The sequence below is a fragment of the Sitophilus oryzae genome, unplaced genomic scaffold (genome assembly GCF_002938485.1).
Source record: "Sitophilus oryzae breed Bouriz unplaced genomic scaffold, Soryzae_2.0 scaffold_1181_pilon_pilon, whole genome shotgun sequence".
Taxonomy (NCBI): Eukaryota; Metazoa; Arthropoda; class Insecta; order Coleoptera; family Curculionidae; genus Sitophilus; species Sitophilus oryzae.
The window spans coordinates 778967-793234 of record NW_022145817.1 but is presented as its reverse complement, the minus strand read 5'-3'; the positions used below and the strand labels follow the sequence as shown (position 1 = coordinate 793234).

General features: G+C 31.6%; 1 protein-coding gene across 2 annotated transcripts in view; it reads right to left on the bottom strand.

Annotated features, from left to right (window-relative positions):
* LOC115891447 (ras association domain-containing protein 10-like) overlaps positions 1-14268 on the bottom strand; it is a 112467-nt gene that overhangs the window by 90049 nt on the left and 8150 nt on the right. Inside the window, exon 2 of one of the 2 annotated variants that reach the window (XM_030911900.1) lies at positions 6594-6873. The exons of the other annotated variant lie outside the window; for it this stretch is intronic. The gene's annotated coding sequence lies outside the window, so the exon portion shown is untranslated. The remainder of the gene's footprint in view (positions 1-6593; positions 6874-14268) is intronic. 2 annotated transcript variants of the gene reach the window in all.

Genomic DNA, 14268 nt, shown 5'->3' with positions numbered 1-14268 from the left:
ATTTAAAGCACCTTCTGCAATAATTTCGTGTGTATATTTTTCTGAAATATCATTTTACGGTCAGAACCATGATTTCTGAGCATTCGTTTTTTTTTATTCATGTCAACACCTGGTTTGGTTAATTTTTAAGAGCCAAATGAACTTGCCACCACCAATTTGGAATTTTCTCAATTATCGATTATGGTAGGTGTATTGTGGCAATTTCGTATTGACAATAAAATTTTGTGTACCTACAATTCAACGAGCTGTTAATAGATTCACATTCTTGCCCATGACGGCCATATACATAAACACATTAATATAAAAACACGCGGACGGTCCGCTCCATCTGAAAGGGCTGTAAAGTTTATTCGAATGTAAAGTCCATTTCTTTAGTATATACTTTTTCATGTTGTACTACAGACTTTTTAGACTGATGAACAACATATCTTTTGCGTATAAGCCTGTTTTTACGCATTTTAAAAGCAAGTTTTCGCAAAAGTTTAAAATACTTAGTGCATTTGCATGTTTCTAAATCAAAATATTTAATATAGACATATTTTTATTAGTTGGTTGGACAACACCCATCATAAGAAAAACTAATAAATATTGCAAGTCACACGCTACTGTTCCTGTAAATGCAAATAATACTACGTCGATATGCATCAGTATGTGTGTATTAAATGTTTTTAAAATATTTATCGTTTTTGATCATCTTGAAATGAATAAATATCTCGCAACCATTTTTGAATTTTAATCTAAATCTACTGTATATATAAATAAAGGTACCTATAACGTACCTACAATGTAATATTAAAACAATATTTTCAGCAAAGTAAAAATTCCTCTGCTAAAGATGGTATTTTATAAAATAAACCTGTAACGCAGGTAGTGTTAAAAATATTGAAGGTAAATTAATGTTCCTTAGTGTTTTTCTTACTGGGTGTTTTTTAATAAGCTATAAAGTTGTTGAATTTAACAGATACAATTGAAACTAAAATTCGTTTTTTCAAAAAAGGTACAAATCTATTTTCTAATATGCAAAAGTGTTATTAAATTACATACTGTAAAAGCTCGGAAATAATGAAAAATATACCGTATAATTGAAAATAAAACGGCGACATTCCCCATATAATACATAGTATAAAATGACAGCGATCTTCATTTCATAGCCATCGCTGATGCCGTTTTTTGTCGATCATATTGCACTTTACAAATCAAAGGATAGTATATCCATTGCAGTTAATAAGTAGTCTTGGCCTTGGCCTTGCAGTGTCCAGTATTGGTCTTGATTTTTGTCTTGGTGCGAGACTTTTATAAGTCTTTGCATATATTTGGTCTTGGTTTTGGTTGCGGAAATCTTGCACTGTTGGTGGATCTTGGTCTTGCTTGTGAATAAGACTAAGACCGCAAGACAAAGACCAGTCTGGCTCATCATCATTTAGCTTATCCGGTCTACTGCTTAACAAAAGCCTCCCTTAACAAAAGCCTCCCTTAACAAAAGTCTCCCTTAAGCCATTTCTGGTTTGTGCCACTTGAATCCAGTTTCCAGCCACTCTCTTAATATCATCTGTCCATCGACTAGGAGGTCTCTTTGTCCACCGTCCATCTGTTATCCTAGCCATATGTACTACCCAATTCCATTTAAGATGTAAGATACATATCACCGCATCTCTTACTCCTGTTCGATTTCGTATGGTATGATTGGATATTTTATCTCTAAATGTAAATCCCAACATGGAACACTCCATTTTCCGTTTCTCATTTCTGTCTAGCTCATCACTACTTATAAATGAAATAAACCCAGTGTATTACATTCTGATTAAGGTATTAACTATACTATTAGCAATTTTTTTATCAAAATTCCAATTAACCTAAATAATAATTCAATTAACCAAAAAGTATAGAGGCAACAAAGCATGGAGATTTTTGAATATCCGGTGTGCGGAAGAGAGATAACATCACGTATTGGGCTTTTCAGTCACAGAAAAGTTCATGAAAGAAAACGCATTGCGTAGCCATCTTCTGATGCGTGTTTTGGTTTGGTATTGTCGTAAATTTGAACCTTGAGGTAACTCCACCAAGTAAATAGAACAGCTAAGAACAGGTGATAAGGAGTTGACAAAACGCAAACATCAAATTTCCCTAACGGACTACAAAACTTTTGAACGCGGATTGCTCCATGCAAAACAAAATTTAGTTAAGTTAAAATTCATTATTAGAATTATATAGATCCGGCTAAACTGGAACCTGGATGTAGGTACATGAGGGATGATGTAACTCCGGACCCGACTGTTTTAAAATACCGGGTGTACTCATCTCTATTAGCTTTAATAATAATTATTTTATTTTATACCAAAGATAATGTCCCACAGGCATTATCAAAATTTTAATTAACTAATTTAATACTTCAATTAACCTTATCCAAAACTGCATATGCAAATTCTTACATTAATTAGCACATATTAATTAAAAAAAACATTAATGAATATATTAAAATGAAATACATGTTCGGTGACATTTACAAATGTAAATAAAATATTTCTGTTCAGCATATATAAAAAATAAAATTTAATTAGCTACCTGGTAAGATATTATGAAAACGAAATTTTTAATTTATGGTCAAATAATACAAATGCCATACCATAAATATTTCGATAAATTTTCTCTTCACACTAGCATTTAAACAGCTTCATTTCGATGTTCCTATTTACAAGCTCCTGACTATCCTGATATTGTTCGAACTAGGTGTATAATATGGTAATAAAGCGGAAAGTATTCGACCAATGTTGATAATTTATAGCAATATAATATTAAAATCGTGTAAGAAAGCTTCTACAAGACCAGGCCATAAAAATCGTAAATTTTCATTTTTATTTTAGGTGAGCTGTTATTTACGATAATAAAACTTTCTGTTTGATTTAGGTCTAAATTAAAATGTTCCTGTATTTAAGTGCTACAGGCAGAATCGTCGATAAATTTAAATTTATCGCTTATACTTGGACCGTAAAAAGGATGGACAATATATGTTTTAAAACTGTATAGACATAGACATACCTTTAATGCATTAATAAATTTTGCTGCTTAGTATTTCATTATTATAACTTTGTTTTCATTGTAATTAGGCTACACAGCTTCTTTAAAAGGTGTACAAAGTTTTTTTTCTTAATTTGACTATTTGGCTCAACCGGAAAAATAGTACGACAGGAAGACGCATTATCCCCAAAGACATTTACAGAAACACGAGAAGAAATCTTCCGTGAACTAGACTGGACCAACAAAGGATTAAAAATAGATGGAGAATATCTTAACCATCTAAGTTTCACTGATGGCATAGTCCTAATAGCCAATAATAGTCCTGAAGAAGAGGGGCGTGTGACACACTTATAAAATAGTGATTTTAATTTATGTAATATCACTGTCGTTGAAAAATTATATTATTATTGTCTGTTGAGCAGTTACTCTAGCCAACTCTAGCAGATATGGTTTTAAGTCCAAAAATTGCTCTTTACCATGATCAATAATTAAAGTAAAAATAGCCGATACATAACCAAACTTAAAACTATCTCTACTAGAGTAAACGCCAATAAAAAATAATAATATGACTTTTTAATGGAAAGTGACATTACAAAAACAATAAACACAATTTTATAAACGTGTTGATGAGGACCTAAAATCAAAGCTAAAATTACTGTAAATTGTTACTTGTCAACCCTTTTAAAAGCGAATATCTTCAATAAAAATAAAGCTATTGAGATGAATCAAAAAACAAACTATCGAGAAAAAAACGTACCTAGATGCTTCGCTTTGTGAACATACACACAACCAAACTTATATGAAATCATCTATTATTTTTCATAATTTTTGAAACGTATGAAAATTTTGTGTTTATTAATAAAACTCAGTCCTAACCAAAACCAAAAAAGAAAATTGATAATTTTAATTACCTCTAGCCCTTATGCAAGCTTCTATCTGGGCTGACATGCTTCTTATTAAATTATCAATGCTGTCCTGGGGTATGTTTTCACATTAATGCTGCATCAATAATCTGTGCAAGATTTCCCTGGATTGTTTCGACGAGCTCTAACCCTTCTTTTGAGCTAGTCCCACAAGTGTTCGATAGGGTTTAGATCAGGTAAACATGAAAGCCAGTCCAAAACTATGACACCTTCCATTTCAAGACATTCTCTAGTCACTCTGCTGGTATGGGGAGGTGCACTATCGTACAAGAAGTTAAAATTATGCCCAATTGTAGTTCTTCAAAGACTAACAATTGGTTCTAGCACCAAATCAACATATCTCAGATCCGTTAAAGTTTATTGAAGTGGTAACAATGGAAATTTGGCTCCCAGAACATTACAGTTCCTCCTTTATATCTTCATACAGATTTGGCAGCCTGAAGTCTCCCTCGTCTTCCTGGAGCTCTGAGAACCCGAATTCGATGGTTATCTGATCTTAGGCCAATTCTGGTCTCATCCGAAAAAAGAACATTTTGTCAATTCTCAGTTGTCCAGTTTTGATGTTGAACGCATCAATTTAGCCGGTCAATTTTATTTTTCCGAGATAACTGTAAGATCCGTAACTCTCTCCTACAGTAAAACCTTTGAGAACGAAGCCTTTTTTTATGGTTTCAACTGAAACGTTCACACCTGTAGCTGCCAGAAGTTGTCTTTGTAGCTCTGGATGAGAAACATTGGGATTTATTCTAGCAATTTTGCACACAAGGCGGTGTTGTTCAGTTGTGACTCTTTGACGACTTTGTCTGGGCCTATCCTTATGTGTTCCTAATTCCAAGTACCTTGCATATGTTTTCGATACAACACCCTGGGTAACGCCTACTGTCTCTGCTACGTCTCTTTGGAGCATTCCTTGTTCGGTGAGGGCAATAATTTTTCCCCTCTATACATCTGTTAATCCAACATAAAGCATTTTTTTAATTTTTTTGGATCGATTACCGATATTTTATTATATTTATTTGGAAAATTACCGGACAATCGTAATTTTACTACTGAACACAAAATTCAAAGGAAAAAAAAATCGCGACAGTCGTTTATTCTTTATTATCATGTTTACTTATAGCCTAAGAGCTGACGACCTATTTAGAGAACATATTTTAGGCAAGCTAGAATAACTAAAAATGTATAGTTTATTAACTGATGAACCCAGAATCCTAAGTCTGGCTGGGGGGTTGGGGGTATTTCGCTACTGCGCAACCCATAACATTTGCAAAAAAATAAATCCAAAAAACATTCTTTAGGCAACTTGAAATTTGTTTATTCTTAAATTTTAGCATCTATTTAACCTAGAAATAAGTATGCCAGACTTTTTTTCGGGTTTAAAGTGTAACCAGACCATTCCAAATATGTTTAATTATTATACCTGGAAAACATACTTTAGGCATTCTAAAATTTTTACAGCTTGTTTATTAGATGATATTAAAAAATATGTGTTAATTGCCAGACGAATTCAATGGGATTTAATACTTGCCAGACGCGAATAAAGATTTTAAATAAGCGCGATAAGAAAGTCTTATGAGTATCTATAAGCGCGAGAAGGATAGTTTATTGAGACCCGGTCGGCAGCCGATGCGGCTGACATAACAGCATTTTGGAGTCGTAAAAACTTAAAAAAAACTAACTAATATTGAATAAATAAAAAGAAACATTTTTTAATAAAAATGTATGATTGAAATCTTTTCAATAAGAAGACTTTTTAATTTAAGTATTTTGTATCTGAAAGAATAAAAAGACGAATAATTATTTAAAAAAAATATAAAAAATTAAAATTAATAGAACGAGAATCTGTGCATTATTTTTTTCTTTGTGAGTGTTAAGAAATCTCATCAAATTAATCTTAATTATTTACTTCTCATAACAAATATATTTGAAGCCACAAAGTGTGACATAACAGTAGCCTGCAATGCGACACACATTTTTTCAACTTAATAGTTTTTAAAACCCGCGGGCAAGGTGAAAAAATAATTAATTAATTTTTAAAGGTGGTCAATTAAAGTTTTGTCGTACTTGCTAGACTCTGAAATCTCGATAATGCCATTTAGTGAAAGGTTCCTTTATTTACACCTCGTCTACTGGAACTATTTTAAAAGTCGCACACGCACTCGATCTTGGAGCAAAAAATTACGTCATATGTTAAACTAGTGAAAGGTACAGATGGTTTATAGTAGCATCAATAGGCTTCGACGTATATGACGGTTAATGAGCCTTTTAGCGATGTTTTTTACGAGATTTTTATTTGCCCAAGTGCGGTACACACTGTAGTGGATAATATACAAGGTGATCTGGGGAACATAACGTTGTAATATACCAACAACTTAAAAGAGTCAGACAAAGTTATACAGAGCGATCACGAAGAATCGCAATAGTTGGCAATTATTTTTTGTTAATGTCGATAGAAACATTTTGGCAAATTATTTCAATTCATTGGCGTCAATTATTATGTTTTTCATTTCCTTCTTGAAAATTTACAAGTTTTAACCATATTTTTTAATATAGAAAGTTAATATCTTTCCTTTGATCTTTCCATACAACTATACTATTCAACATGGTTGGTTAGTTGGTTGAAATTAGTAGAATTGCAGTTTTCATAACACTTACTCTCAGATCCTATCCCTAGGGATGGTATAGTTGGAATGTTAAGTGTTCAGCATTCGCTGGTAAGATCTTCCCTGCAACATCTTCAAGATTTACGAGGCTATATATATAGCCTCCGAAGAAACGATTCCGGGTCCTATACAAAGCCGGAGAGCGGCATAGGTAATGCTGGACCGTTTCCTTTTTTTCAGGTCCTTGCAGCTTCAGCAAACTTCGTTAAAAAGGATGCTCATTCTCGGCCCATGTTTGTGCCACTTTTCGTCCGCAAATGTTTTACTCTAACCTGTCAACGGAGAAACATCTTACGATAATGGACGTTTTGACACTTCCTTAACAAATTTGATCTAACCTTAATCAAAATATAATAGTACAAGAGCTAGGCAATGTCGGGAAAACAAGGATTTTAAAAAAGCTGGTTGTTTAATATATCTTTTTCTATGCTCTCCTGACCAAAATGCCAAAAGACTATTGCGATTCGCTACTGCGTATCACATCCCATTTCGTGTGTATCCCATTTTCGTATGTTTTATGGGATTTCTCGTCTAGAAGTAGAGATACAATGATGCAATTTTCACATTACTTTGCTTGGCATGAAAGTTTTACGAAACTAAATATGCCGCACATATGTTTCTCCTAGTGTCCTTAGGTCCTGAAATACATTGTGAATTTGTGATGCGCAATAGTGAACAGATGTTGAATACAGATATGAAGCGCAGTAGTGAACGCAACGTCTACCGGCAGCCTAGACTATAAGTATTACAGCGAAATCGTTATGAATATGGAAATATAAAATGACACCAATCACAAGCAAATCATACATCCGATGAATGGAGGCATGAAAATGTACCTAATAAATTAATTAAAAACTGTGTAATTGTCTAACCAACCGAAGTCTTTAATACGACTGATCTGATATTTACTTAAAATATCCATTGCATGCTAATCCAAATTATAACCATAAACTTGATAGCTTTTAGAAGCAATAAGTTACTTATTTGGAAATAAAAAGCTAAAATTATTAATTAAGTATATGCTGCAATATTCAGCAACATACCTATTGCGGAATATTCTAGATTTTTACGAAAAAGGCATCGTATGAATTTAATATATTTAATAAAACGTTTTTTATACCCATCGACACGAGATGCGCGTCCAAACGGAAGCATTTTGCAAGAAACTAATGCCGTTTATGACGTGTTTGTTTTTCTTTTTTTGTCTTCAAATAGGGTCCGTTTTAATTCGAGCAATTTTATAATTAAATGTCGCTCAGCTTTCAAAGATGCTTATCTCACGACCGGTCGCATATTTAAGGAATTATGATAGTAAAGTATTACGGCTCTTTATTGCTTGGTCATTTAATTTAATTTAGTTATTAATGTAATGGTGCATTTTTGCAATATATTATTTGTGTTTGTTTTTCGGTTACATCATAAATGGAATAGCGCTCGAGTTATTTTATAATTTTATTAAATTTTATAGTAATAGATAGTCTAACGTCTATATTTTTATATATAGAGAGAGGTTCGTTAGATGAAAATCTGGTTATACGGCCATAAAAATGTAGAACTTGTGTGTGCACTATGTGCGCATATTTGAAGCAAAACTTCTTATTAACAGCTTAAAACAGCTTGAATCAATTAAATAGCTTTAATTGAAGGATTTGAAAGACATGTTTGAAAAAGTGTAGTTTGAAACGTTGAAAAAGTAATAAATTAAAAATTAATAAATAATATTTCTTTTTGGATTATACTATTCTTTGAACAATAGATTATTATTTTTTTAAGGCTGTATTGTTGGACTTATGGTCCGTAATAGAAATGTTTTTTAAGTCAAACACATCATGAAAAATATTGAAATTACTTAATTTAAAAACATTTTATTACGGACCATAATCCCAAGAATACATTCTTCAAAAAATTAATAAATAATTTAATTCACTTTCGCGACATTTGTATTAAAATGACCATTTGTCCATCTGTCCGTTTGAAGACTCCATTCGGGTACTAGGCCAGTAAACGTAGCCGAGTATTATATGTAAAGGTGCAAAAAATTAGTAACCAACCAATCTCAACGGGAAAGATATGTTTTTTGTAGAGAATTAAATTTAGAATATTTTACCTTTAATCAATTTTTTTTTCTAAAATAAATAGTAATAGAGCTAGAGTAATTTTCAGTGTCACAGTGAGACGTGTGGTAAAGAAGTTTCACTTTGAAATAAAGATAATTTTTTGTAAGATGTCACCGGGTTTTGAACCTACGGGTACAAACTTTATCTTCCAATTGTTCTATACTTGTAATTTTGATCTGTTATTTGATTCCAAATTAAGAATTTATGCATTTTTTAAGATTACGTTTGTTATTTAAATAGTATTTATTTTTCGACAAAGTACCTACATCAAATTATAAAACGGATATGTTAAGAAACAGATTATGTTGTTATAAAGTTTATAGTATAAATATATGACCCTAACATTCTTCGAGAGGAAGTTATAAACCATGAAAGATTTTACAGCCCTAACTTCGAACATATCTTGTAAATTTTTATTGCATTTCTTGTATGTTACTACACTACTCATAACTATCTTAATACGCCACATTGACATTCCTACTAGTTCTTCTTCTTCTTCCGGTCCCACATTATGCAATCTTGCACGTTGGGATCATCTGTATACTCCCTTCAATTGATTGTAAGGGTATTTTCTTCTGCTCGACGGAATATGGTTACCGCGTATCCCGCGCTCATCCCTGATGTTTTTTGAGCCATGAGTGCTGTTGAGTGCTGAGTTGCTGTTCCTGGCACTCTTCGACCTTCGATTTTGCCCTGCAGGACTAGTTTCGGACTGGCGTAGCGAGTTCCTCTCAAAATGTGCCTCAAATATGACATTTTCTGTGTCTTTACTATATTAAGCAGCTGTATTTCGATACCAGCTTTCCGCAGGACTTCTTTGTTTGAAATGTGATCGATATACGAGATCTTAAATGGTCTGCGGAGAGTCCACATCTCAAACGCTTCAACGCGATTTAGGGATCTTATACTTTAATTCAAAGTCAATGATGACAGGTAATGATAATTTCGATTCCAAATATCTCGAAGACATTACTCGTAGGGATTTTTAACAAGGGGCCTTTTTTACGTAGAAAACTTCTTAAATATATTTAAGTATATTTTTTACTCAGTAGTTTTATACAGGTACGGACGAAAAGTTATTACTCTTCAAACCAGTTAAAAAGTATGTAGTTGACGCCTTCTACAAATAGGAGTCATATTGACATCAAAAACAAATTTCTCATGCCAAAAAACTCGCAGACATCAATTTTCATCCAAATATTGACGTTAGTTCACAAATTATTTCGAAAAAATCGAAATAAAAATGAAACTTCTACACCCTGTATCTCCAAAACTGAGCATTTTAGGACATACATTTATACAAACTTTCTTACTTATTATTATCTGCAGAATATGCTGCTGAATTTTCCGGAAAACAGTTCGGACCACCCTGTATATTCCTTTGTTAAGTATATTGCTGCAAACAGTTATTTGTACAAAATTTCGAATAGTATAACAGTATTCGTATATTTAGTAATTTACATCATACCAATTTACATAGATATGCTTGACAAGTAAATTTATAATGATGGATAAATTGTCAATATTGGACAATTAAACTGTTTTATCTGTGTGGAATAAATAACTTGAATTATTTTTAGTTATTAGGTTAGGCCCGTATAACATAACGGCAGTTGCATACCTAATATAATCAGAAAATATAAATAAAAATAAAAAATATGTTTTTTCCATAGCAACTGTTAAAATTGCCTTATATCCATAGATAAAAGCCTTATGCTTATATCTATCAAAAATAGTAGATAAAATAGTACTTTAACCGAAAGGGTAGATTAAATGTTACTTTAACAGCGATGATAGGTTAAAAACTTTATTTCTTCTCGTGCGTTTTTTAACTGCTTCCATTTTTGAAAATATTTGTATTCCTTTTCATAAGTTATTTGGGATATAATGTAGCATTTTTATTTTCCAAATGCTCCTTTGTTTTATTATAGACGGTATTTTATTATTGTATCGATATTCTTTTTACATTTCTACAACACTTAAATTTCGGAACGCTCTCTATCGAAAATATTGGATCGTACCCTGGTGTATCGACAGGACGGAAAATGTCAAAATCGTCACCTCGGATTTGGCCGTTGTCGAGGTCACCGTGCCATTTTTGAGAATACATTTGTTTGGCTGGTATTTTTCACAATATGGGAAAAATATTGTGATTTTGTTGTCCCATAGATGGATGGAGATCCCATATAGCTTTTGATTATTGAGATTTTAGTGGATCTATAGTTTTGGTAAGATTTTCCTTGACATTCCATTCGGTAGAAAAAACCTTCACATGCCTTTCTTTTAGATTCCAGTTTTTTTGATGAGAAGTGTCCAGCCCTTATTTGAGAAGAAATGTTAAATAATTATTGATTGTGTGCCTTCACAATGAGGTAAATTAATACCTTCGTAAATTTTTCGAGTTTTTTAAAATGTAAGGTTAAATAATACCGTGCATTTCTTTTTAGGTTTTTCTGCAGATTTTTCTACAGATTTTTCTACAGATTTTTCTACAGATTTTTCTACGTATTTTTCTCAGCATTTTTCCACGTATTTTTCTTCAAGTATTTTTAGACATTTTTCTAGACGTTTTTCTGCAAGTTGTTCTGCATATTTTTCTAGAAGTTTATGCCAAGTTTTTCTTACGTGTTCAGTCACCGAAGTAATCAGCAGCAGCCTGTTCGGTTAGATTTCAGCCCTGCACCCCTCTGAGGAGAAGTTGGATGCTGTGATGTTTTTTTTATCATTCAGAAGATCCTTTTTTAGTATAATTTGGTATACAAGGCCAGTATATTTTTTTTATAGTAAACTAAAATTTTATTAATTTGATTTTAAATAATCATTAGTGTGTTAAGAAATTAACTATTCTTAGCATTTTACATTTAACTGGTTAAGTACTTGCCTTCAGCATTACTTTAACCCTTAATTTATAAAATTTAACATTCTGTTACATTTTATATATATTTTTTTAACACTTAAGTATTTGCCTTCAGCATTGCTTAAATTTTACTCGTATTTGATTATTAAAATAATCATGTTATATTGATTGATTATTCAGATTTAACATCTATTTATGTTTTACCTTTTATATCATTACGATCTTTGACCTGTAAGGGCAATCTTGGGTACAGATTTTAATCTTTTTCCCATTAACTATATATAAACAAAAAGGTTCATGAGTCTTCGTAATAAGTCAAGTCAAATTTAAATATTTATTATTCGAATATAACCAAGACCGTCTCTAAAAAGTATTCCTTTTATATTATAATTGTTTGAATAATATTTGAAAAGATATAATTTGATTTTAAACAAGTTTTAAGATAGAGTTTCTTAAATATAATTCTTGTATATTAATGTACATAACTGCTGTGCCGAATAGGTACCGAATATTTCTAACAAGTAATAAATCTTTTTTTTTTGGGTATTTGAATTATTTCATTGGTTGATCCCATAGATTTAGTAAGAACAGATATCACATTGTGCATTTTAACCCGATCAAACAATCGGAGGTTGACTACGTACTGTAAAAACCAACTGAGATAGAGAAGGCGACATTGCCACATCTGAAATTTGCGCCTATCTACTTAGTTTGATTTGCAGAAAAGGTGACTTTAAAACCTTCACCGGATATCAATAAATCTCAATTTCTTAATTAAATTAATAGTTTATTTTTAAAGAAGCGTGCGTAATAATATGTTATTAACCAGAGGATCTTACCAGGTGTTTACCTTTTTTTAGAATGGGACGAACTGTAAATAATTCTTAGGCTACTAGTTTTATACATACCTATATACAGAGTAACCCAGGCCTCCAAAAAAGCTTTTTACCTAAACGTTTTTGGTTTGTGATTTTTATTTCAATCTTTACATAAGATCGGGGCCATTGTAACGCACATTTTCAAAATATTTTTGTCAACATACAGGGCGATTTAAACCGCAATACATATGCTTAATACAGTTCATGAAGATTGGGACGTTTAACTAAAATTTGATTGTCTGATTAAGCTACCTAAGTAATGGATTTGTAAATAAACGTAATAATCATTATTATGCCACAGAAATCCCATACTGTAGCACACAGATTTGATACTTTTAATGATAAATGCCCTCTATTGAGAGACTAAAAGGTAATTGCCTCGTATCAGAGCCATCATAATACGAGAAGACCGAAAGTCAAATCTTGTCTTATATTTTCAAAATAACACAATTTTCTCATTAAAATAAATATTGATTTTAGGTATAGGAAGTTATTAATAATACAAGATTAAACAAGTATTACACAGTACTTCACGGGAAGCTATCGATTGCGAACTAACTAAATCGTTACTAATTACTAATTTTGAAAAGTTCTTTTTAAGATCAAAAAAGGTAAAACTAAAACCTAAACTATCATTTGAGATTAAACGGGAAGTTCTAAATAATGTTGCCTATTCTAAACAAGAAAAATTTATTTATAAGTCTTATAACACCTCTAATTAAATTTGGATGAAAAGAATTTTTCTGTTTGCTGTTGGTAATTTTCTCAGAGATTAAACGGAAAGTTCTAAGTTCTCTTCTTCTCTCAGGGAAAATACGTAAATAAAAATGACTTTTAAAGTCAAAAAAAGTCAAAAGGACAAGTTATTCCAAAAAGGGACAGGTGGCAACCCTAGGTATTTCTGGAATGGAAATTTAATGGCAAATCTACAACTTCAGTTTGAAAATATGTTCCGGCCACCTATGATTACAAAAACGTCTAAAATGTGCTTTACCATTGCCTTCATATTCTAAAAAAAAAAATTGAAAGAAAAGTCACCAACCACAAACCTAATATAGAACTGTTTCGGAAGCCTGAGTCACCCTGTAAATATTCAAAAGTAACTGAAAGATTATATAGAAGTAACTGAAAGTTTAAATTGAATATCGACGTTGGAGCGATTTCGAAAACTACCTATAACGTTTCTAACGTATTTTCCCTGAGAGAAGAAGAGAACTTAGAACTTCCCGTTTAATCTCTGAGAAAATTACCTACAGCAAACAGAAAAATTCTTTTCATCCAAATTTAATTAGAGGTGTTATAAAACTTATAAATAAATTTTTCTTGTTTAGAATAGGCAACATTATTTAGAATTTCCCGTTTAATCTCAAATGATAGTTTAGGTTTTAGTTTTACCTTTTTTGATCTTAAAAACAACTTTTCAAAATTAGTAATTAACGAAAAGTGTTAATGTAGTATATTAATATGGAGTAAGAATTTTACTAATTACTTTACTTTTACTTTACTAATTAAATTCGTTCCAAAAAAACGATACGCCACTGGCCATTAGAACAATCCAAATGCGCCTAGTTGCCGGGGTCGGAAATTTTAGACTTCTCTGTCTCTTCTGTCTTTGTTTGACACATTGGAATGTTTGATACACTACCAACGAGTATTTATGAATGAGATGTTCGGTCTATCTTTATAATGTCTTTGGTTGATCCAGTTTCTCAAAATATTTAATAGCTATACTAATTTTAGTTTCTATTCAATTAATACACTTGTACAAATTTTCTTATTTCAGTTTGTACTATCCTTTGTAAGTATTAGCATCTC